Genomic DNA, 24,642 nt, shown 5'->3' on the forward strand with positions numbered 1-24,642 from the left:
CAGAAACAAATCAATAATCTGCACGCCATGCATTGGATCTGAAGACCTTAGTAGCTAAAGCATGCACAGCATAACTATAGCCCTCTGCGCTGTGCAGGGGTGTTGTGTCAATGGAAGCGTTGATCTGCTGCTGCTGCGAATATCGGCAGTATTGGATTTTATCTAAATGTGAATAATATACATTTCTCCAAACCTGAGATCACATACATTTCAAATGTTTTTCTTAATATTTATCAGATATGGCATTGAAATTGTCAAGTGCAAGAAAATAAATGCATCGATGGGACAGGTAAGCAAGAGTCTTATCACCAAAGAGATCTTTTTTTCTTCTTTTTTTCATTTTCATGAGAAAGAGACAAACCTCATTTACAATAGTAGCACCTGTCCCCTTAGCCATAAAGGGTTTGTCCATTCATCCTTTGGGTGATGCTAATCAAAATTTCCAAATCCTTTCTTTTTGGTTTGCTTTCTGGTTTATTTCTGATCCATCTAGCTCCCTATTGCTCGCCATGTTATGAAATGAGTGTGCTGTCAAGCTGCTGCTTGAAATAAAGTTGTGCTAGTGAAGGCGTGGTGCCGATACATATTAAGTTCTGTATGAGTCACTGAGTCAGGGGCCACAAATCCCTCTGAAATATTGCCACGCAGAAGTGGCAGTCTGGAGCATGGCCCCACACAGTGTCTGGACAAGGTTGCCGTTGTCTTGAAGACGTGTGCTGCATTTCAAGTAGGCTCTCCCACTAACTTTGCAACTGTGTATCTCCTTCATAACATTGGGTTGCTTCACCAATTGAATTTCAGATATGGTTGGTTGATTCGGGTGTTTTTTTTTCTTCAAAAAATGATTGTGTGCTGATGCTTGTGCAACTTTGTGGTGAACATGATTATTGTTATGCAGCAATTAAATGTTATTGATATTCTTGCATTAATTATTTGAAATAGTCATGTTTTCAATGGTAAAACTATGCACAGGCTGGGCAGCATTGTCAATTACTGCAATCATTATTTTGATGACTACAAAGTTGCTGACAAAGAAGAATGTTGATCCGGGCGACCCTGATCACATTGTGACTCAAGCAAAGAGTAACTTGATTAATTTACTTAGCAGAAAAACACTGTCAATGGAATAGTGTCGTGCATTGCATGCTTAATGGTAAACTCAATTACTCTGAGTGCTACTCTTCCTTATAACAATCTTTGCAGTATGAAGGTCACTTCATGTCCAGTATATCTGCAACCCTCCTTGGCCTGAGTATATTCATGCAGAACCGCTCAGCTGAAACAACCTGTCTAATAACCCCAATTACAGTTGCAGTTGAAGGGCAGTGAAGACGATAATGTCTCCCGAAGGTTATGACTGATTTTAATGTAGGTTACACAATTCTACTGTAAACATTAACAGTGTGTCCCTCTTCCCATTACAGTCTTTGCAATCTGAGGGAATAACATGTCTTTGCAGAACAACATTCGGGATCTGCCAGTGTCCCACATAAGAGGATGAAACCGCAGTTGCGACAATCAACCAAATTAATAGCCACAGCAGCCTGTGTTAAGCCATTTTGAACATTTTGTAAACCAAATAAACTTTCAAATGTGGCGCTGAGAATTGAGACTTTCATAGGTTGCACTGAGATTAACATAATACATTCCAACCACACAGCATGAAGTATTTTTAAACTGAAAGCGAGTTACATCTTGTGAAAAAGATTTTGATTTATCCTCAAACTATAGTGCATCATAATGCTGCTGTACAGTCAGTGCACATAATATGCAAATATATTGTGTGCATGCTTTTATTCGCCCAAACATGAATCTCTTTAGTCGATGTGTTGTTGAACTGTTAAAATAGATAGATTACATGTTTTGCCTCACATTGACTTCCATTTTATTTGTCAAGGAAGTCATTTACTCCCATATTTTATAACTTTGAAAGATATTTTTGGCTGAGTGATGTGATCACTTTCTCTCCCAAAAAGTTTACGGGAGTGCTACTGAGCATTCATCTGGCTGGCTCTGTAATCCTCCACACGTTGGAATTGTTGCATAAGCTTCTAACTTTAAGGCTTAAATGTTTAAAATGGAGCAGGACGGCACTGCAGTGGAGATCCATTGTCTACATAGTTGCACATGAGGCCGCCCACCCTTTAAGTGGCAATGCCTTGTCAACACCAGAAGGCAAAGAGAAACCATCCTCCAGAAGGTAATAGTGATTCAGTCATTTAGAGATGCATGCAGAAAACCAGTCCATGAAATAATGCCCCCAAAAGTCAAGGAATTAAGACCACTTTACACACACAAGGTCAGGAAAAGATCCTACCTATCATACTGCATAAAAAACGATGGAGCCACCACCCGCCAAACACATGTAAAATAGAGTCCAGGAACACTTGTACAGAAATTCACTGTAATCTAATACCAAAGATTGTTGAAGTGTAGCTGGAACATCTCTTGCAGATGAAGGAGGCGTTGAGCTGGATTAGAACATTTGCAAACGTTTAACATGTCTAGGCTCACAAGAATGGAAAACAGTAGTGACTGAAATATCACAGAAATAGCACCTGTAACCTGATACAAACATTGTATGCAATGGGGAGGCATCTGTTTGAATAATGGCATGCATCTCCAAGAATTTACCACATCACAAAGAACCTTTCCCAACAGTTACAGGCCTATTTAATGTTATCACCTGCAGATGTCTCTGTATCAGTAAGTGCTACAAAACGATGTGAAGTCGGGGATAAGATATGAAATGGTTACACTGTTCACTTGTAATGGGAACATCACTATTGAGCAAGTAGTGATTTAAGAAACGACCAAGCTCACCCCCTAATGAGATGGCCCGGTCGAGCTGTGTGGCGCTGCGGCTTGGATGATGAGCACTCCTGTCGTGCTCATCGAAGCCAAATCCCCTTCGAGAGTTAATTGAAAATTGAATGTCTCGGGAGGATGTCTCATAGGTAACGTGCGCGCATTGGAAGCAAAACGCGGAGCAACACAGGTTCGATCCCCGGGTCTGCGCTTAGAAACCTCAGGGCATTAAGTGCGTTATAAATGACTAATTACAATTACAATGTTTTCTACAGAGGCCATCAGATGGATAGAATCATTCCTGAGTGATAGAACTATGAGGGTCTTCTCCCCATCGACAGCGGCGGACCCTGTCCCCATCACGTGCGGTGTACCCCAGGGCTCCTGTGTCACCCCCACTTTATACAATATATTCACCAAACCCTTGTTCGATGATTTGGACCTTCTTGGTATCACCTACACTAACTATGCAGATAATACTTAGATTCTCCTCCCGCTTTCTGGGGATTATGACAAGGACTTAGCGTTGGTGAATAGAGTGTATCTCATCATCCAGGCATGGATGGCCACTCACGGTTTATGCCTGTATGATAAGACAGAGTTGATAATCCTGGGTACCCACCCTAACCTTAATAAACTAGGTCAGGAATATTCTTCATTCACCATCGATGGAAACATTTTAGGGTAGCGAGGGAGGTAATAACCCTTGGCTTTTACCTTGATTCGACCATGTCCTTTGACAAACAAGTGAAATCGCTGGCCTCCACCACGACTTACACTTGTTTGTTTGTTTATTGATTTGTAATGCGCACCAGACCCAGAAGGTAGTAGGGCGCAGCAATAAGAATATGCAAAGCTTACAATGTTACATAAAATATACAGCTTAGAATGTTACAGTAATGTACAGGTTATAGACTGTTTACAGAAATATACAATTTGGCATGTTACAGAAATGTGCAATTTAGGATTTACAGTAATATACAATTTTAAATGTTGAAGAAAATATACAAGTTTGCAGGATGGAGTGCAAGTATATGAGGTAGGTAGGAATAGTGTGCATAGGTGCGAAGTAATATACATATAGTGCAAAGTAATGTACATAGTAGGCACAGTTGTGGATGTGAAGGTTGTGTGCGTTACTTGTGTTGACTGATGTGAAGGTGGCTACAGGTTGTTGGAGTTAATGTGTTTGATGAAATTCTTTCTGAAGTGTAAATATGGTTGGTCCGCTCTCAGGGTGTGTGGTAGGGAGTTCCAGGATGTGGCAGCTTTCACGGGAAAGTTATTGCCGCCAATTGTGGATAGTTTGAATCTAGGCACTATCAGGCAGTTAGAATTGACAGTTCTAGTCTCTCTAGTGGATGGCTTTCTTTTTATTTTATCCATCAGGTAGCTCGGGCAGCATTATTCAGGGCTTTATGTGTCAGGGAGATCATTTTTAGTTGGATTTTGTTTTCAGTGGAAAGCCATTTATGTTGGCGTCTAGTGGCAGAAAAATGCTCTTTTATTTATGCCGAGCGCAGCTCTTAGTGCATTATTTTGTAAGATTTGTAACCTTTGGATAATGGTCTTGTTAGCCCCACTGTAAAGGGCATTACAATAATCGAGTCTGGAGAGTATTAGTGCTCTTGCCAGAATCATGCAGCTATCGTTAGATAGGAAGGGCTTGCCTGCTCTTATTAATTTACAGGTGTAAGCCGTGGTAGATGCTTGTGAATTAACCTGTTTGGTAAATGACATTGTGGAGTCCAGATACAAACCAAGAGTTTTTACATCCCTGGATACTTTGATATTGCCGTCTATATTAAACAAAGAATATTCCAGGCCAAGTTTGTTGATATTGGCATGCGTACCCAAGATGATTAGCTCTGTTTTATCATCATTCAGGCATAGGCCATGAGATGCCATCCATGCCTGAATGATGAGGTACACCCTGTTCACCAACTCCATGTCCTTGCTATGATCCCCAGAAAGCGGGAGTGTCATCTGCATAGTTGGTGTAGGTGATACCCAGATGGTCCAAATCATCGAACAGGGGTTTGGTGAAAATGTTGTATAGAGAGGGGAGACACAGGAGCCCTAGGGGATTCTGCATGTGATGGGTATAGGGTCTGCCGCTGCTGAGGAGGAAAATACTTGCGTTCTCTTGCTCAGAAAGGATTCAATCCATCTGATAGCTTCAGTGGAGAAATTGGCTGCTGAATCCAAATGTTTGCAAAAGACTTTTTGATCCCCAAGATCAAATGCAGCAGAAAGATCTAATAGGAGGAGGAGTGCTATCTTGCCCTTATCTCTAAACTCATCTATTTGTGTCTTTAAGTCAATGAGGGCAGTTTCTGTCCCGTGCAGAGGACGGAAACCTGATTGCCTAGCAACAAGTAATTTGTGCAGTTCAAGATGTTTCTGAATCTGGGTGTAGGCCACTTTATCCAGAATCTTCAATAGAAAAGGTACTGTAGTAATAGGTCGGTAATTAGTAGGGATAAGTGGATATAAAGGCTGCTTCTTGAGGAGCGGAAGCACCCAAGATTGTTTTAAATTGGCGGGGATAATGCCCGAGGAGAATGAAGCATTTATTTGTTTGGAAATAAATGGTGATAAGTCTCTGGCAGCATCTTTAATTATCTGTGCTGGACAGATATCACCTTTACAATTAGATGGTTTAAGTGAGAGGATGATTTTCTCTGCCTCCAGGGTGGTAGTTTTGGTAAATGAGAATTTGTTTGTTTGGGTGTTGAGTGTGGCATTAAGCAGTGGCTTAGGTAGGGGGGTTCATTGGGTTTAAGGATTCTTTTTTTAGTTGGATCTTCTTTTTTAAGGTATTTATTTTGTTTGCTAACGAATGTTGGATATCTGTGCACCAGGTCTGATCCTTGGTGCAGGTGTCTGGTGTGGCTATAGGTGATTCAAGTTCTTTCAATATGGCGAAAAGTTCCTTCATGCTTGAGTTAGAGTTGGCAATACGGTCATTGTAAGAATTCCGCTTTGCTAGGCAGATTTCATTTTATACTGCCGTGAGATGGAGGTTAGGTTGACTTTGTTCTCATTAGTTGGGCATAGTTTCCAGGCAGATTCACATTTTCTCTTGTTAAGACGCAGGGCCTTAAGTTCAGGTGTAAACCATTTATTTAAATGGGCTTTAGGTTTGCTAGTACAGAGTTTCAGTGGGGCAATTTTGTCCATAGTGTCTAGCATGATTTTGTTGTATTCATGGACTAGAATACTAGGGTCTAGGTTGTCTGGTAGTGCGTTTAGGGTTGGGAGGATAGCTGGTATAATTTTTTCCATTGTTATATTTTTCTTGCTTCTAGTTAAGCATGGAGGTGCTAGTGGCTTGGCTGTAGTGGATGGTTTAGTAGTTAGAAGATTAAAGGACACCAGTAAGTGGTCGGTCCAGGGTAAAGGTGAAATGGTCGTGATGTCAGCTGAGAATGGGTAGGCTTGTTAACTTTTTGAGATAGTCCTAGTGAGTTGATAGTGTTGGCTATGGTTAGTGCCTGTGTATCCGCTGGGTCGTTGAAACCTAGGTTAAAGTCACCTAGTAACAATAGTTGTGACATAGTTTAGACATTATTAGTTAAGAAACTATGCAGATCCTCCTCGAAGGTCCCAAGCGGGCCGGGTGGTCTGTAAACCAGGTGAATTTTAAGTGATTGGTTGTTATTTATGGGAAGTTTAGCGGTGAGTGTTTCACGCGATTTCAAGGTTTGGGAGGGGGCCAATCTTAATGATAGGTTCACTTTAGATGTGATGGCAATTCCACCGCCACGGGGGCCCTCTCGGTCTTGTCTAGATATGGTATATCCCTCTGGGATAGCCAACATAAGTGACGGTCCGGCTGCATTGTGTAGCCATGTCTCCGTTAGAGCAATGAAGTCCAGGTTGGCTTCAGTGATTAGGTCAGCTAAGTCAAGCTTAATAGGGCAGGCAGACCATTCCTCTCTAATGACAGCTGTATGATCCTGGCCAGAGCATTAATACTCTCTAGGCTAGATTACTGCAATGCTCTATACAGTGCCGCTGATAAAGCCATTATCCAGAGGCTACAAACACTTCAAAATAACACCTTAAGAGCTGCACTAGGTGTGAACAAAAGAGAACACATCTCTACTATCAGACACCAATACAAGTGGCTCTCTATCCACAACAAAATTCTTTCAAAAATGGTCTCCCTGACCCACAAAGCACTAAACAATGCTGCCCCTAGCTACTTCGTAGACAGACTAAATAGAAGAACGTCTATCAGACCCACGAGAGCCGGCAACGCAAATTGCCTTGTGGTACCGAGATTCAGACTTACCAAGATTGGCGTTAATAGCTTTACCGTGAAGGCTTCCAAACTTTGGAACTCTCTGCCACACGGGCTCAGAGCAGATCAACCATACTTGCACTTCAGAAACAACTATATCAACCTGCTCAACTCAACTGACCACTAGTTTGTACCGCTGTATTACCTTCCTCTAGGCTGCCCTAGCCCATCCCACCATTATATTGTAACATTTGCCTTGTGTCTATTTATCCTTCCTGCGCATAACCTGTTTATAACATGTACATTTGTATATATATCTCTACTGTAGCCACACCTGTAACTATGTTTGTCTCACCGTGACCATATTTGTAACTATGTAAGCTTTGTATCCTCTTACTGCTACGCCCTGTTACCCCTGGGTTTGGTGCACCTTAGAAATAAATAAATAAACAATGTGAATTTATGGAAAAGCAATTCAGATATGACAGTTAGGCAGGAGACAGCCCACATATCCCACCCTATTAAACCATCAATGTACCATCATGTCCTCCACAGATTTGACTCTAGTAGGCATGTTATATTTACGCCATGCTAGGAGACTAGATGCCCTGAACTACCTGTCAAAGTGGTTATATCTATCTCTGGTGCTGCACGCCTATCTGGGGTTGACTATCCATTTAAGTCAAGGTGAGACAAACATTCACTAAAAAATAGGAGCTCCAGGGGAGTGCTTTCAAGCAATTATCAAAACACTCCGTAGGTGTGGAACACTGGGTGTCTTGCAGTTTGGTCCTGTAACTCGAGGATAGCAAATGATGTGACACAGCAGAAACACGATTCAAAACATTTAGTATTACACACACAGAACAATCTGTCTGCATCTATATTGGATCATGATCTGGAACTGAACTGCCTCCTTGTGTTGATATGCTGAAAACCAAAACTCCATAGTGATTTTTTCAGTTTTGTTGGGGAAAAAAAGAAAAAGTTGGGACTTCCTGCCTGGGATCACCAAATGTCAAGAGGAACTACCAAGTATCTTATGCCAAGGCATACCAACAGGAAACAAATCTCTGCACTTGTGTGGTGTTTGATGGCGAGTATTCTACATCTAAAGCTTGCAATATATGCAACTACTACCATACACCAATAACATTTGCATTCTGGCACTCAGTTGTAGCTTTCAGAATGCGCACCAGTGCTAAGGTGTGCACAATGTCCAGGCAAGGAGACGCATCACCTAGTCCTTTATGCTTTGTACTACAACATTAGTCGACTAAGGTGCTTCACAAAAATGTGACCCCACCCAAACAAATGTGAGTCATCCCATCAATGTAGGAGAGAAAGCAGACCCTGTGAGCCGCTAGGATCTAAAGCACTTGTCAAACCAAATCTCTGCAGTGTCATCTGTGTGCATTCAGTCACTGAGCAATCACAGCACCTGAGACATCCTTGCACTCCTCCAATCTGTAGGAGTAGAGACTCTGCCAAACTGTGCTGCCGACTCCTTTTCAGCTTGAAGCACCCATATACTTGGTTAGTCTAACAACAACTAAAATTCAGAATACATTGTGAGCAATTCTAAAAATAGATCTTTGCTCTAGTCAACCTTTCTTCTGCAATGGCGAGAGATGCCATTAGTCTTTTATTAATTTTGGAAGACAACTTTAGGCAGTGCTATGTTGATTCTATACTGGCCCAGTAGGTATCAGGCTTCATACAGGCTCACACAGGCAAATACAGGCATTTGGATCAAGCGCAAAAAAGCTGTTTGGTCAAAATATTTGACATTGATTACTGGGAGTATCTGGTATGTACCTCTCACTCCATCCCTGCAAATTACAGAGTATACATGGCATTTGGGAACCTATCCGGACTCTTCCATCTGCAATTCAAGTATGCACATGAATGTTGTCATGGAAAGAAAAGCACAGATATTTGTGTAACCATTCACAACAGTTGCTTCCCTGTGTGGAGTGAGCAAAACTAGTTCTGGAGGTGCCTTTTGCCCGCAGGAAGTCAAAGGAGATGGAATATGCCAACATACATCCATCCATACAGAGCCATAAGAACAACAAAAGGAAGGGACTCTGCTTCCACCCCTATTGATTTTTCAAGATGATCTCCTTATTCTCTCAGGAACAATGTCTCAGTTTCTCAAGACACTTAGGCTGTCCTTTCCTACCTCTCGCATGACCCATAGTCAGTTCCTGCACTTCAGATTGCAGTTGTTCTGAGAAGGGGCACCTGTTGGGGTCTCTGACACTCCTTCGCAGGGTGGCACTGCCTGCTTGGTGCAGCAGTGACTCGTGATTCAGACAGAGCCTGATTATCCACTGGGTCGACACCACCTTTCACGCCAGAGACCTCTGACGGTGCCAGTTCCTAAACCGCAAGGTGAACAAACACTACTCTATTCAGTCAAGTTGATCCCAGACATGAGCCTGCACCAGTGGAGCTGTGTTAGTCTCCATTCGCAGATCTGTCGAAGAAAAGATTCCAGGCTGCATTTCAGAAAAATTCGGAGGCCTTTCCATTCACTAGCAGAAGGCCACTTTACTAGAATGGACAGAAAGGCTGGGTGCTAGTGAACTTTAAATACATCTTTAGGGAGCTTTCCAGTGTTTTCAGGGCTGATAATGAGGGCTCTGCAGTCTTGAACATGCAAATTCAGTGTTTGGCAACAAAGGCTTGACAGAAGCTTTGCTAATACTGAAAATATTGGAGAACCTTTTTTCTCCTGCATATGTGAGCAAGAAAGCAGCCAGGAAGCCTGCACCTGCCTTGGGTGATCGAGTTTCCTCAAGGCCCCACCTGTTGCACAGAGAATAGTTGTACATGCCTGATCTGAAAAAGCTACACCAAATGCCTTTCAATCGTTACTACCAGAGTCCTTGTAGCTGAACACTGTGGTGAGAAAGGTTTTCACTAATGGTAGTCTGTAACTCAAGGCTGCTTCAGGCTTGCTGGTGAGATATAACTATGTCCACTGTTGGATGATGGTGCGCCCAGCTAAGTTCCTATTGAAAAGGATACAGTGGATGCTGTTACCAGGTTATTGACCTTGCTAATTGTTTTGCACAGCAATTGTATACTGGGGACACCTAGAATAGGCTTTTGAGCATTTCATATATCAGGATAGGTTGTTCAGGTGACTGTTGGTTAGTCCAAGGGTGGCATTCAAGTAGGACAGAGCCATGGCTGATTTATTTTGTCCTTCGAACACAAATACACCTTCTCTCATTGTAGCAGAGGATTAGGGACTTTGAAATACATCGCATCCAAATACAGAGCATGCCTTCTCCAGTTCAGCAACATCAATATTTTTAACAAGTGAGTGGTAGAGGCAGACCAAGGTTCCACTGTGCCTCAGTGCTTATGAATTCTTTCTCTGCACTGCTCTCACTACATCACATTTTACCTATGGAAGGAACGTTGTCTGGGTTCCTGGAGAAATGGAGGGTGATCACCTGGAACAAGTAGATATCTCATTCATTTATGGATATTACCTTCTGTGGTAAGGGAGTATAATCGACAGGTTTAGCACTCTCTTATAACATGAGCCGTATTGCACATAGCAATTTTGGATCCCGACTGAATCCATGCAGCTCTTCATCCTTTCATCCTTATGAGTTAAACAAATTAGGTACCGTTAACATTTGCTAATATTACAGAGCTCAGAAGTGGAAGGAATCTGGTATGAAGCACTATATCGGAAACCTGATATCACTGGAAGTCTATTATTATTCAGGACTCTCTGCCTTATGTTTCACCTTCTCCATTCCCCCATGGAGATCATTTGGTAAATTGTCTACAGGGAAGTACACAACATATCACAAAAGGAGTTCGATGGTAGCTCTTCAGCACAGAAAAAGGTGCTATTCAGTTTTTTCTTAGTGCCCAATAAGAGAGGAGGGTTGGGTCATTTTCTTAGCCTACAACTTCAAAACAAATTCTTAAAGAAAGAAGGGATTCAACATTTTGACCTTTGCCATTATCCTTTAGGCATTGGATGTGGAAGATTGAGGGCTCTCAACCGTCAGCACACCTACATTCACATTCCTATAGGGAGTTGCCACAGGAGATTGCTGTATATGCTCTTTAGATGAGAACGAGGGATAGGCATTACCAATGTGCGCCTCAACCCTTTGGCAAGATGGTGGACCCTATTGTCTTTACCAAAAGCCTGGTGATTGTAGTCACACATCCCAGCGGAAAGCAGATTCTGACATTCCCATAGCTCCCGAACACTGTTAGACTGGCCTCAGCCTTTGCTAACAGGAATATATCTTACCTGCTCATTGGCTGCCTGCGTGAAAGCACATTATGTTCAGGTCAGTGTGTCATCCATCTCTTTCAGTGAACATGTTCCCCCTTTATTTGCCCTACATGTTTCCACTGTAGCTATTGCACCAACCTCTGCTTCTTTAATATTGCAGGACAAGGAGAAAAGTGAAAGGTGAACAGGGTGATGGAGCATTCTTTGTGCATGCTGCAGCCATTTGAAACTATTTGCCACCCAGAGTCCTAGCCACAAAGGGGTGTCTTGTCTGCTGGAAAAAAAACATAAAATGTTCTCCTTCCTGCATAATTCCTACCCTCATTGCAAGGGTTTGAATTGATAGTGTCCAGAAGCAACTTGTGGCATATTTGTATTTAGCTTCGATAGCGCTTACACTGAACAGTTAAAAAAAGGTACAATTCATGTGAAATATTGGATTGCATAATCAAACTAGGAAGTTGACTGAAACAGAAGCTATTATTTTAAATGGGATTGAAAGACAGAGAATAAAGGAAGGGACCTAACAGCAAGCAGAGGTGTATTCCATTATTAAGGGGTTAGTCGAGAGAGAGAGAGAGAGAGAGAGAGAGAGAGCAAAGTCAGGACTGAGCACATGTAGGAGGGACTACCAGAAGAAACTGAGATTGTGATCCAAGTTTACGATTGGTAGAATAGGAGACTAGTAAGGAGGAGCCAAACTATGGGATTTAAAAATAATATGAAGAAAAGAAAGCTCAAACAAGAATCAAAGGACATCCAACAAAGAGAAGTTAAGGCAGGGAGCACAGAGTCATGAGGGGACAGGCAAAAGAGGATGTAGGCAGAGGAATTCTAGATGGAACAAAGGGCAGGAGAGTGAGGGACAGTTTGATAAGCCACAAGGCCAAGTAGAAGAGTAGATCAATAAGCAAGACAAGAACAAATAATACAGAATTGAGAAGTTTAGAAGCAGGAAAGGAGGGAGATGGAAGTGCCCTAAGTATCTTATTCAGGTGAGTGTCAGGACCAAGCAACAGTGGAAATATAGCAAGAGATAGAAGTGTCAAATGAAGACTCCAAGATGATGAGCAGAGGAAGCAGGAGAGGACAGGCATAGCTGAAAAAAGAATCCTCACATAACATTCCTCCAATGCGCGCCACAGTCCCAGTGGACTCAGTCATCAAAGTTGAGAATCAAATTACTGTGGTAGCCTGTGGAGACCAATCAGTCAGGAATGTGTTGGGAAGGGGAGAGGATTGTCCCAGGCCCCCCAGCACTTTCGGATGAGGTAGAGACCTGGAAATGTGCAGAAGGGACTCGGGAGTGTCCAGGGGGGCGGGGATGGCCGGTGTTGACAGGGGCTATAGTGCGGAGAGGGTGGTGTATGTTTTTCCTCTAGCCTACATGCGGAATTCAACGCCATCGTAGATAACAACCATATTGGAATCGAGGCCGAGCTTTGCACTGTAGCCAGAGCTGCAGGCCCGAGCCCCACGCATTGAAATAAGGGTATGCATGAAGAAAAAGGTTGTAGCTTGAGCACCAATGAGCAGAGGTGTTGCTAGGGGGATTCTAAGGGGGCTATAGCCCCAGGTCTATTGGTTGTAGCCTCGGATAAAAGATTAGGGGCTACAGCCAAAAGGCTAGCTAGCCCCGGGTCCCAACAGTCCCGACATTAGCGTAGCCCCAGATGTTTTCCTGACCTAGCAACACCCCTACCAATGAGAAATGCCAGAGCCGCAGAGATTCATAGACCCTTCATTGTCTCATGTTGCCAGCTCTAAGTAATAGCACCCAGATGCCACCGTCCCGAGACCACCGTCCCGAGACCCCCAGCATTCCAAGGTACTGGTCAGCCCCAGACCACTGACCATAAAACTGTTAGACCCCCAATTGATCAAGAAAGATCAGAAAGCAGGGACCAGTTGCCCTCACCATGGGTCACGTGATTTGTGCTGCAAGGTGCCAGGAGGGGCAAAACAACAGATCTAAAATGAGGGTGGGGAGCTTTGGACTGGTGCCGATGTGTCTGGAATGGAGCTGTAGTCTGTTAGATGCAATGACCTCGAAGTATCCTCTTTGCCCTGGTCTGCAGTACCAGGTGCACATTAGAGGAGCGAAAGAGGATGAATTGTTTTTCTTCGCATAATGACCAATACATTGTAGCTTCAAGCCTGATGACACACAAGGAGGTACCCACGTGGAAGAAGATGGACAGACGGGCTGGGACAAATGGCATCCCTTATGGAGCAGGTAGCCTATGTATAGGGTCGCACCAACCAGCTATTTGTACATTATGTAATTTATGTCTCTGATGACGCTGTGTACCTTCATAAAATGTTGATTGTAGTAATTTTGCAGGAACTTTCCATGGCAGCAGAATACTTTGCTGGCGCATCTTTATTTTTGTGGAAGTGAAACCTTGCAAGAGGTGTGCTGGTACTTTTTCTCTTGTGGATTGATTTGTTTCTGGTGTGGGCATTGAGGGGTTTCTCTACATTTTTGCTGACCCCGACGTGATCCCAGTGACCCCCGCAAGGCTGCATCTCTGGAGGGGCTGCGCCCAAATGCAGTGACCAGGCCCAAGCGCACAACCCGCTGTGGTGTATAGGAGCCATTTTAACAGAATTCTTGGCTGCTCTTTGGAGCAGACGTGGCTCTGAGGAGGGCACAGGCCGTTATTGGGACCCCGTGACGGAAGAGCTTAGGTGAATATGCAAATGTAAGTACACCTCTTGCGAGAGACAACAACTGGGTCAAGAGTTAGTGGAGGGATACATTATGTATGTGTAAAGGGAGAGTGTGAAAGGCCACATGGTGAGTTTTTGTATTTTTTATTATTATTATTGAGGAGATAACGAGGAGGAAAACAGGAGCGTGGGAACATTTCAGAGTAAAGGGAGATGGTGGCGCCATTATTCATTGTGATAAGGGGATACAAAAGTAGGAGCTGCATATCATTTGAGAGCTCGGATTCCTGTGCCAAATATATTCCGTGTGGGGGAAGGAGGCAGAATAGTGGTGGTTGTTATGACTTATTATTTTAGTTTATTGAACGATTGTGAATTCGGTGGAGGCAGAGGGAGAACCAGTGGAAGTAGTGCGTGTGTGAAAAGTGCAAAAGCGTGCACGGACGGGGGAGGAGTGGACAGGGTGCAACAGGGAGGTGGGAACGGAGAACTGGTAGTGACGGTTATAATAAAAATTGTGTGACGAATAACTAGATGTTTTTTTAAAATGGGGTAAAAACTCCACTCCTATATGTATAATGCCCTGCTATTGTACAAGGATAAGATAGAGAAGGGTGGCGGTGACGCAGGGGAGATGCATCGTCCCTGGCCCGAGCAGGGTACTAATAACAGATATTAGCACAGGAACATGTTCTCAGCTGCTAAATTTAAAGGTGAACAATTGCAGAAGCAATAAGAGATTTTAGACTTGTGGAAAATGGTGGAGGATGTAGAGGACACCGCCAGGTGCTTGCCCCGGCGCATTGATGGTGCCAACTCAAATATAGTCAACATAACAGTGCTAGAATAAGTGCTGCATCCCGCGCCTAGCAAGGGACGTTATCCACTTACCGCCCGCAAAGCCATAGGATACACCAACACAACATATGTGCCCCCGTCTGCCACCGCCCCATTCCTATATTGACCAACACTGAACAGCACTACGGAGCAGGAGAACAAATCGCTGAAGGAGTTAGAGGAGGCATTTGAAGCGACACAAGCAGAGTTGTCCCGTTTAAGGGCAAAAAAAGAAGGGGAGAGGAAACTGGGGTTTGGTGTGGACGAGTGGGGGGCTGAAGACATTTTGTTCAGGCTGGACAGTACCGCTATCAAGGATGTGCTATGGGACTGTGAAATCAGACAGGGAAGCATATCAAGAGTTGCAAGAGGAGGGATGGGACAATGTGGAAGAGTTTGAAGACGAAGGAGGAGAGGAGCAAGGGGCTCCAGAAATTATTCCAAGAGCTGAAAGCTTGTGGGGCGAGCGACTGAGGAACAGATTTGGGCGGGTAGCAGTGGCAAGGAAAAAGGAAAAAAATGAATGGAAGGCAAGGCGTGGAGTGGGCATGCAACTGCCGCTATTGCATAAGGGACCTGGAAGTGCTCATTGTGCCGTGGGGGCAGATGGATAAGAATAATTTGATCAGAACACTCCTGTCCCTTACTGCCAGGGCTGGGTAGGGGATACATGCATTTGAAAAAACAGACAACAGGAATACTTTGTCGGTGGGAGACATGAAAAGTTTACTTGTTGCAATTGTGGGGGACCAGGCTGGGGAAGTGTGGATGAAGGCAGGGTATCCATGAGTGAAGCTACATCATGATGTGCACAATGGGACCCTGTTTAAGAATATTAGAGCTTAGGTGTGAGACGCACTGCGATGGGCGTACCATGACACACCGGACTTGCAGTCCATAATGCAGTACACCATGGCAGATGATTAATACACTGCTCAGTACATTTTAAACGTGCAGGAGATGTGGCGAGCGGGGACAGGTGACCAGTGGGACCGATCAGTTCCTCTTTTCTATTTTGTTATCAAGAGGGGATTGCCCAAGGAAGTTGATAAAGTGCTTGACAAGATAGTTGGCATAGAGCCGTAGGGGTGGGCTGAGATTCAGACTATAATAATACATCATTGTAAAAGGATTAAAGAATGAGAAAAGGAAACGGCTCAAGGGTTGCAGGCATAGGAAGCGAAACTGGTACAGAAGAGGTTAGCTAAAATAGCAGTGGAGGGGGCAGTGATGGCGAACACTGAGACAAATTCAGCGGAGCAGGCTGCAGCTTGTGCCGATGTAAGCATAGCAGCGGTTTGGCCAGGCGGAAGACAAGGGCAGTGAGGCGGCGGAACCCTGCATCAGTATCGGTATCAGGTAATATTTTCGCCAGCAAAAATATCGCCGTACATATGGTCGTCGGGAACGGCCATAGGCTATATTATTGGTGGCGAAAATATTAGGTGCGGGGGTTGCACATAAAAAAATGATGCGGGGGTGTCCCCTGCAGGGTCAATGTGTTATTTTCGCCACAAAAATATGGCGATATTTTTGCATCGCAATATTTTTGCGGCGAAAATATCACATGGAACCTCAGTATCCTGAGGGGCACCAAGGACAAGGAGGTCAGCAGAGGATTTCAAAGGAGCAGAGGGGGCCAAGGTGGGGGATCGCCAGAAAATGAGCCAGAGGTGTTATGGGACCGTCTCAATGTTGGAGCTGTGAGAAGTGGGGACATTTTGCAAGAGTGTAGAAGCAGGCAAGCGTCTGGTTCTAACCCATACAATGAATCTGCCCCTGCACTACCACAGCCACCGAGGTTCACCTCCATACCTTATGAAATACACCAGGCCTATGCCCAGTTGCCCCCAAAACCCCCACCTCCACACACGTAGGCCCAAGCACTACCTAATGTGCAACCACAAGCAGCCCAGCAGAACACCTTGTACAGAGGCCAAATGCCCACATCCAATGCAGTGACAAATGGAACGGTAGCACCTTACTTGAGGGGCCAGCGTCATGGGAGGAAACCCCTTCATGTTCCCAGGTACCAATACGTATCCTGATTAGGACAGCCCACAGAAAGCTCTTGTGTGCCCAGTCCTGTCCGTGACTACCCACCGTGACGAGGAACTCTTGGTGGCCGCTGAGATGGGTAATAACCAGTTCATCTTTATGGTCTACACAGGTGCCACTAAATCATGCACCAGTGAGAGAAAGTTTCCATTATCAGGTGAAACTCTTGACATGCAGGGATTCTCTGGGGCTGTCGCAACGGTTCCCCACACAGAAGAGGTAGCTATCAAAATAGGAGGAAAAAGTGGTGTGTGCACCCTAACTTTATTCAGAGGCCTCCCCGATAAATTTGTTGAGACAGGATTTGTTGAGCAAACTGAACATGACCATCTCCTTCACAGACCGTGGGGTGGTATTTGCCACCCCAGGCATATGCGCCTTAAGGGCCATGGTTGTCCTACAGGGCAGATGAGGTGGTGGTTTGCGGCATCCCTGTGGACCCGAATGTGTTTGTGTATGGGATAACTGTCTTGCTTAATGCAGTGCCCCAGATTGGTACAGTGTGTTGGCGGGCACCATCAGACCTCATCTTTCGACCCCAGATTGTGGCAGGAACAATACTTTCTCTAGATTTACACGGCCTGTTGTGTCAGCTAAAAGAATTGTTGTGGTGGGCACAGACTCTGATGGCTTTGAGTGTCATACTTTATTGTATATTGACCCAACAGTGCCCCTCAAAGAAGTGACAAATGCAGAATTGTTTGAGGACAGGGTTGACGATGGAGAGATCGTGTTAGAAATCTGTATCCCTTGTGACATTATGGTGCAATATAGGAAGTTACATGTTCCTTGATGGCTCTTGTTGCCGTGCCTCCCTTCACTGAGAGTGACTTAGGAGCACATTCCAGAAAGGTTATAGTCAACTAACGCCCACGATCTAGGGCTCTTGTAGGGAGTGGCACCTGTCTGAATAACAATCAAGCCAGGTGCTGTGTTGCCACGAGTTAAACTCTATCCGCTGTCCAAAGAGGCGGAGGAGGGCATACTGGACACGATTGTGGCACTCCTGAATGAGGGAATAATAGTGCACTCCACTGCCCCATGCTACACAGCGATCTATCCGATAGAACAGGCAAAAGGGGGGGGGAGTTGGATGATACAGGACCTTCGCCCTCTAAATGACATTGTCCAGGCAGAATTTCCCATAGTTCCGAACTTTACAGCGATATTGTGCACCATCACCAAGGAAACTACCCACTTTACTGTTAGACCTAAAAAATGCTGCCTTCTCCATACACCCATGCACTCCGATTTGCACTATCTCACTGTGTTTATGCATGGGGGGATGCGTTTCGAGCACACGAGATTGCCTCAGGGGTACTGGGAGTCCCCCAGCATCTTCAACAGGATATTGCATGCTGATTTATGAAACATTAAAGTGCTCAGTACCATCATTCAGTACAATGATGATTTTCTGGTGTGTAGTGACAGCGAGCAGCAGTGCCGAAAGGACTCTTATCACCCTGCTGCAGCTGCTGACATGCAAGGGGTATAAGGTTGATGAGGTGAAGCTGCAATACTGCCTCCAAGACGTACTCTATTTGGGTCAGCCGATATCTGTCCATGGGAAGAAAATTATACCCGATCATGCCGCCTTGCGCAGCACTGCCCAGCCCAAAACTGTCAAGGAGATGCAGACATTTCTAGGGTTGTGCAACTACTGCAGGGCATGAATCTTAGATTGCGCTGCGTACAGCAGGCCCCTGTTGCAGGTCCTCAAGGAGTCTCAGAAAAAAGGGTACAGGATTACATGGACAGAGGACATGCTCAAAAGCTTCAATGATCTGAAGGTCATTTCCACAGCCCCGGTGCTAGCTACCTCTGATTACAACCAAGAATTTTACCTGTTCTCCCATTCCAATGGCCAGCTGATGACTGCAGTACTTGCGCAAAAAACACGATGGCCCACAAGCCCTTGGCCTATTACAGCGGAGTGCTAGATACTGTGATGCAGGACCAGTTCCTACGCAAATAGCAACTTGCTGCAGCTGCATTTCCGATTGAGGAAAGCTCCACAATTGTCATGGGGTGTTCTGTAACACTGTACGTGGAGCGCACAGTGTTTGGCATTTTGGAACACTCCAAATCAACTGACTACGCAGCGGGCATCCAATGAGATCATTCTGTCCAGCCCGAACATTCAAATGGTGAGGTGAAAAACTGTGAGTCCCCACCACCTTTCTGACAGAGGAAAACCTTGCAGTGCACGACTGTGTGACATTTCAGGAAGAGGAGGATGACATCCCAAAAGCAAGGGACAGCCTACTATCGACCGAGGAGCAGGTTTGAGGCATACTGGAGCGACAGTGGTCCACCTAGTAGATGGGATCTATGAGGTATTGGTACAGAAAAGACTAGCCATGCACTATTCGACCCAAGCAGCAGAACTTATAGCGCTTATTGAGGCGCTTCTAGCATCTCAAGGGTAGCGTGTCGCTGTCTATTCTGATTTGGCTTACATCGAACACAACAGTGCACGCAGGTCTTGCTCATTGGAAGAGAAAAGGTTTTCGGAGGCCCAACAGGTCCCCTGTACAGCATGCAGCACTGCTGGATAAATTGATCGATGCACTGTCCCAGCCCTCCTTAACGGCAATGGTACAATGCACTGCTCATACTAACAACACAGAGGAGGTCTCACTTGATAACGCTGCCGCAGATGCGCCGGCCAAGCAAGCAGCGTATTTACCGGTGCCATGTGTTTCTGAGTACCCAGTGGTAGCACAGAGCAGAGAACAGCTGCCAGAATCTTACAATTCCTTAACAATTGAACAACTAATTGGGATGCAGAGATGGCCCTGCAGGAGGAGAAATATTGATGGTTGAAAAGGGGATGCAGGCAGTGCCCTACAGATTTATTGTGGCAACAAGAAACATTGGGCAAAGCAGTTATGCCACACGAGTTGCTGCTGGTCGCATTCGACCAGCTGCATCATCCTTCCCATGTGTCAAAACAACATATTGCTGCGGATATACAGGAGAACTGGTTTGTCCTCAGGCTGCAGGAGGCGGTAACTAAAATGGATATTAACTGTACTACTTGTCAGACTTACAGGACTGGTCTCGCCCTGAGAACAATGCAGGGTAAACTGCCCGCGCTACTAGGCCATTGCACGAGTTACATATTGACTATGCGGAGTGGGGCTTTGATACTGTGCCAAAGCAGTGCCTGGCAGCGCAATGATGATGGTCTCACCTCGTGGTACAAAAGACAGCGCAGTTCAGATTGTTAACCCAGACAAGCCACATGTGGTTGCAATAGAGCAACTTCTTCACCCCCCGGGCACCGCCACCATTCCCCCATCTGACCCCGAGAATTACACAGAACACTGGGTAGATTTAGCAGGGGATGGGTGGTGTGTATATATATGACATGTATCCCCGAGCAATACGCACCAGTAGGCGAAGGTTTATGGTCTGTATGTCGGGCATGGGTATAAAAGAAAGGGTCACCTCCATGCTTGGAGGCTGAAAGATTGGAAAGGAAAAGAAGGGTAAAGAAGGACAAGGAGCTCACCTGGGAGTTTGTTAATGTAGTATTAACGAAGGGGGGGGGAATGTTGTAAAGGGGGGACGATCGTCCCAGGCCCCCCCAGCGCTTTTGGATGAGGCAGAGGCTTGGAAGTGTGCATTAGGGTCTCGGGGAGGGCACAGGGGGTATAGGGGTGTTGACATGGGTGTTGACAGGGGCTATAGTGCAGGAAGGGTGGTGTATGTTTTAGCTCTAGCGTAGTTTGTGAATTAAACGCCATCTTAGATAGTAGCAGCTATATTGGAACCAAAGCCTAGCTTTGCACTGTAGCCCAACTGCAGGCCTGAGCCACACACACAGAAATAAGTGTATGCATGCAGGAATAGGTTGTAGCTTGGGCACTGGTGAGAAAGGCCAGAGCTGCAGAGATTCACAGACCCTACATTGTCTCAAGTTGCCAACATTTGTATCCGAGAAGGAATGTGCCCTTCAAGGCCACAAAGGGGTTGAGAGCTCAATGCGAAAGGCGGTCCCACAAGAAGGAGGGCATGAGCCTCTGAACTGCCCCGTCCCAGTTCTAAATAATAGCGCCCAGATGCCACCGTCCCAAGACCCCCAGCATTCCAAGGAACTGGTCAGCCCCAGACCAACGACCATAAAACTAGTAAACCTCCAATCGATCAAGAAAGATCAGAAAGCAGGGACCAGTTGCCTTCACCATAGGTCACGTGATTTGTGCCGGGAGGGACAAAATGACCAATCTAAAATGAGGGTGGGAAGCTTTGGACAGGCGCAGACAAGTCTGGACTCGAGCTGTAGTCTGTTAGATGCAATGACCTCGAAGTAACAAAGGACAACTGTCTCTCAATAGCAAGAGCTACTATAGGGGCCAAGCTGGACTACTGCAATGCGCTCCTAGTCGGCACCACCATAAAAAACATAAACCGACTCCAAATCACCCAAAATAATTTGCTTGGAGCAGCCCTAAGCATTCCAAAAAGAAACCACATCTCACAAGCAAGAAAGAACGTTCATTGGCTCCCAGTCAAAGACTGCATCACTTTTAAAATTCTCACAACCACACACAAATGCATTAAAGGGGTAGTCGAGCTAAAAATTTTATTTAAAAAATAGATGGACAACATTAAAAAAAAAAATACTAGCATTTTTTTTTTTTAAACTTCCTATGTCAAATTTTGAGCTATTCAAGCTCAAAATTCGCAAAAGCAAGCACATGGGCGCATCCATTTTGTGAAATGGATGCCCGCCTGTGCTGGCTTTTGCTTTTGCGGCACTAATGAAGGAAAAGCCAGCCAGCTGTAGTAAACAAAAGCTACCGCTGGGTGGCTTTTCCTTCATTGGTGCTGTACACGGAGGACGGGGACCGGAGACCAGAGCAGGAAAGCTGCAGCTGAATCTCGGTAAGTGCTATTTTTTTAAATAAGCACTAGCTCCGGTTTTTTTTTCTACGTTTTCCGGGCTGGAGGAGCCCGGAAAACTTAGAAATAAAACCACAGCTTTAAAAAGCTTTAAAAACGTATTTATGTTTGCGGTTGCTTTTGAAGCGACCGCAAACATAAATACAACGTTATTGTGTTTGAAAACGCTGCGGTTTTTCTTTCCGGGTTTCTCAGGCTCCTCCGGCGGAGGAGCCTGAGAAACCCGGAAAGAAAAACCGCAGCGTTTTCAAACACAACCGCGCTGTGTTTCTGCCTGCTGTGGCTATAACTCCCCCAGGGGAGCACCGGAGACCCAAAGTGAAAGCCAAGGCAGGCAGAAACACAACGTGGTTGTGTTTACATGCCGTGGTGTTTCTGCCTACAGCTGATTTCCCATTTGGGGCTCTCGGGCTTCCCACGGGGGGCCCGAGAGCCCCAAATGGGAAAGCAGATTTAGGCAGAAACACTGCAGCATTTAGCATTTCCCATTTGGGGCTCTCGGGCCCCCGGGGGGAGCCCGAGAGCCCCAAATGGGAAATCAGCTGTAGGCAGAAACACCACGGCATGTAAACACAACCACGTTGTGTTTCTGCCTGCCTTGGCTTTCACTTTGGGTCTCCGGTGCTCCCCCAGGGGAGCACCGGAGACCCAAAGTTATAGCCACAGCAGGTAGATACACAACGCGGTTGTGTTTGAAAAGGCTGCGTTTTCAAACACAATAACGTTGTATTTATGTTTGCGGTCGCTTCAAAAGCGACCGCAAACAAAAATACGTTTTTAAAGCTGCGGTTTTATTTCTAAGTTTTCCGGGCCCCTCCAGCCCGGAAAACTTAGAAAAAAAACCGCAGCTAGTGCTGATTTAAAAAAAAAAAAAAATAGCACTTACCGAGATTCAGCTGCAGCTTTCCTGCTCTGGTCTCCGGTCCCCGTCCTCTGCGTACAGCACCAATGAAGGAAAAGCCACCCAGCGGTAGCTTTTGTTTACCACAGCTGGCTGGCTTTTCCTTCATTAGTGCCGCAAAACCAAAAGCCAGCACAGGCGGGCATCCATTTCACAAAATGGATGTGCCCATGTTCCTGCTTTTGCAAATTTTGAGCTTGAATAGCTCAATTTTACACAGGAAGTTTTTTTAAAAAAGTGCTAGTATTTTTTTTTTAATGTTGCCTATCTAGTTTTTAAATAATATTTTTAGCTGGACTACCCCTTTAACCTTACAGCCCCATCTTACCTTTCAGACACACTAGCCAGAGCTATCTCAACTGGGCCCACTAGAACACGCTACACTAACCAACTAATCATACCGCGCATCAAAGGTCCAAAGCAGGAGGGATTGGCTTACCATATCTAGCCCCAAAGCTATGGAATGCGCTCCCCACAGCCCTCAGAGAAGAAACCTCTCTCACCACCTTTCGTAAAAACTTAAAACTGCCCTCTTCAACTAACCCTCTCTTTTTCCCACCCTTTCAGCCTACAATCATCCTTCTGATTTACAAACTGTGCTACTCAATCTGTACATTAAGTATGCCGGTTTGTTGTTATATGTAACTAAGCTCTGCTCACTCACTGTAACAAGCGCCACGATGCCTGCGGGCTGTTGCATGCTCTACAAATATGAATAAATAAATATCTTATTTGCCCCTGTCTGCAGTACCAGTTGCACATTAGGTTAGAGCATTAATTGTTTGCATAATGACCAATGAATTGTAGCTTCAAGCCTGATGACTCGCAAGGAGGTACCCACGTCGAAGAAGAGGGACAGACTGGGCTGGCTGGTACCAATGGCCTGGCATCCCTTATGGAGCAGGTAGCCTATGTATAGGGTCTCACTAACCAGCCATTTGGATTTGTACATTATGTAAGTTACATCACTGATCCGCTATGTGCCTTCATAAAGTATTGCTCGTACTAATTTTGCCAGAACGTTCCGTGGCAGGACACTTTGCTGGCGCATCTTTATTTTTGTGGAAATAAAACCTTGATCTCCTGGCAAGAGGTGTGCTGCGCCTTTTTTACCTAGTGGGTTGCATTATTTCTGGTGTGAACATTGAGGGGTTTCTCTACAAATGTCCCAGAAAGTCCTAGTACTCGACGCCTCCTTGTTTCATTGGTGGCTCGTATAGAGGACCTTCCAGTCAATGGTGTTATGCTGTTGGGGGCTTGTACCGAAGACCTTAAAGTAAGCGCCATTTGATCTTACAAGCAGAGATGCCTACCTATCAACCTCTTGCAATTGCATCCCATGCCCGGGCAGCTCCCGGAGATGAGTGATCATCTAAGCGTCCGAAAAGCTTTAAAAATATATGTTTATTAATACAATGTGTCTTTTTTTTATTGTTCAGTGCTGTTTTTATTTCATCTTTTGTTCTCCTAGCGCCTAGATGCCTCTGGCCCTTAGCACTCTACACATTTTGTTACATTGCATTTGTTGCACTTTCATGTCCTTTCTGTAGTGCACCAGGGGAACAGAAGAAAATATTCTGCCAATGTGACAACCATGCATTTTGTCAACAAGATGGGTGGCATCATGTCAACACTCCTGTGCTTATTGCAGACCTCTTGCTGCCCACGGGGACACACCATCTTGCTCTCAGCAGCTTACCTAAAAGGCAAAGGACAATATTCAAACTGAGTGAGAATTAAATTAAAGATTTTGACATAGGTTCTGTTTATTGGGGGGCCTTGCACAAGAGCATTCCCTTGTAATTTTGCCAAACTGAAAATGGGACATGATCTGCTTCAGGGAGTTTATGAGAAAGGGATCACTCGGGATGTTTTGCTATCAGATGAACATTTTGGATCCTGTATCCCTGGGACCCTTTGACATTC

At 45.1% G+C, this 24,642-nt stretch overlaps 2 protein-coding genes across 4 annotated transcripts in view; one reads left to right on the forward strand and one right to left on the reverse strand.

Moving 5' to 3' along the window:
* The window catches only part of TFB1M (transcription factor B1, mitochondrial), a 725,212-nt gene that overhangs the window by 325,912 nt on the left and 374,658 nt on the right, over window positions 1–24,642 (forward strand). The gene's annotated exons all lie outside the window — the stretch shown is intronic.
* CLDN20 (claudin 20) overlaps window positions 1–24,642 on the reverse strand; it is a 161,690-nt gene that overhangs the window by 1,422 nt on the left and 135,626 nt on the right. The window lies entirely within an intron of this gene.

Source organism: Ambystoma mexicanum, chromosome 4q (genome assembly GCF_040938575.1).
Source record: "Ambystoma mexicanum isolate Mex_15411 chromosome 4q, UKY_AmexF1_1, whole genome shotgun sequence".
In the NCBI taxonomy this organism is placed as follows: domain Eukaryota; kingdom Metazoa; phylum Chordata; class Amphibia; order Caudata; family Ambystomatidae; genus Ambystoma; species Ambystoma mexicanum.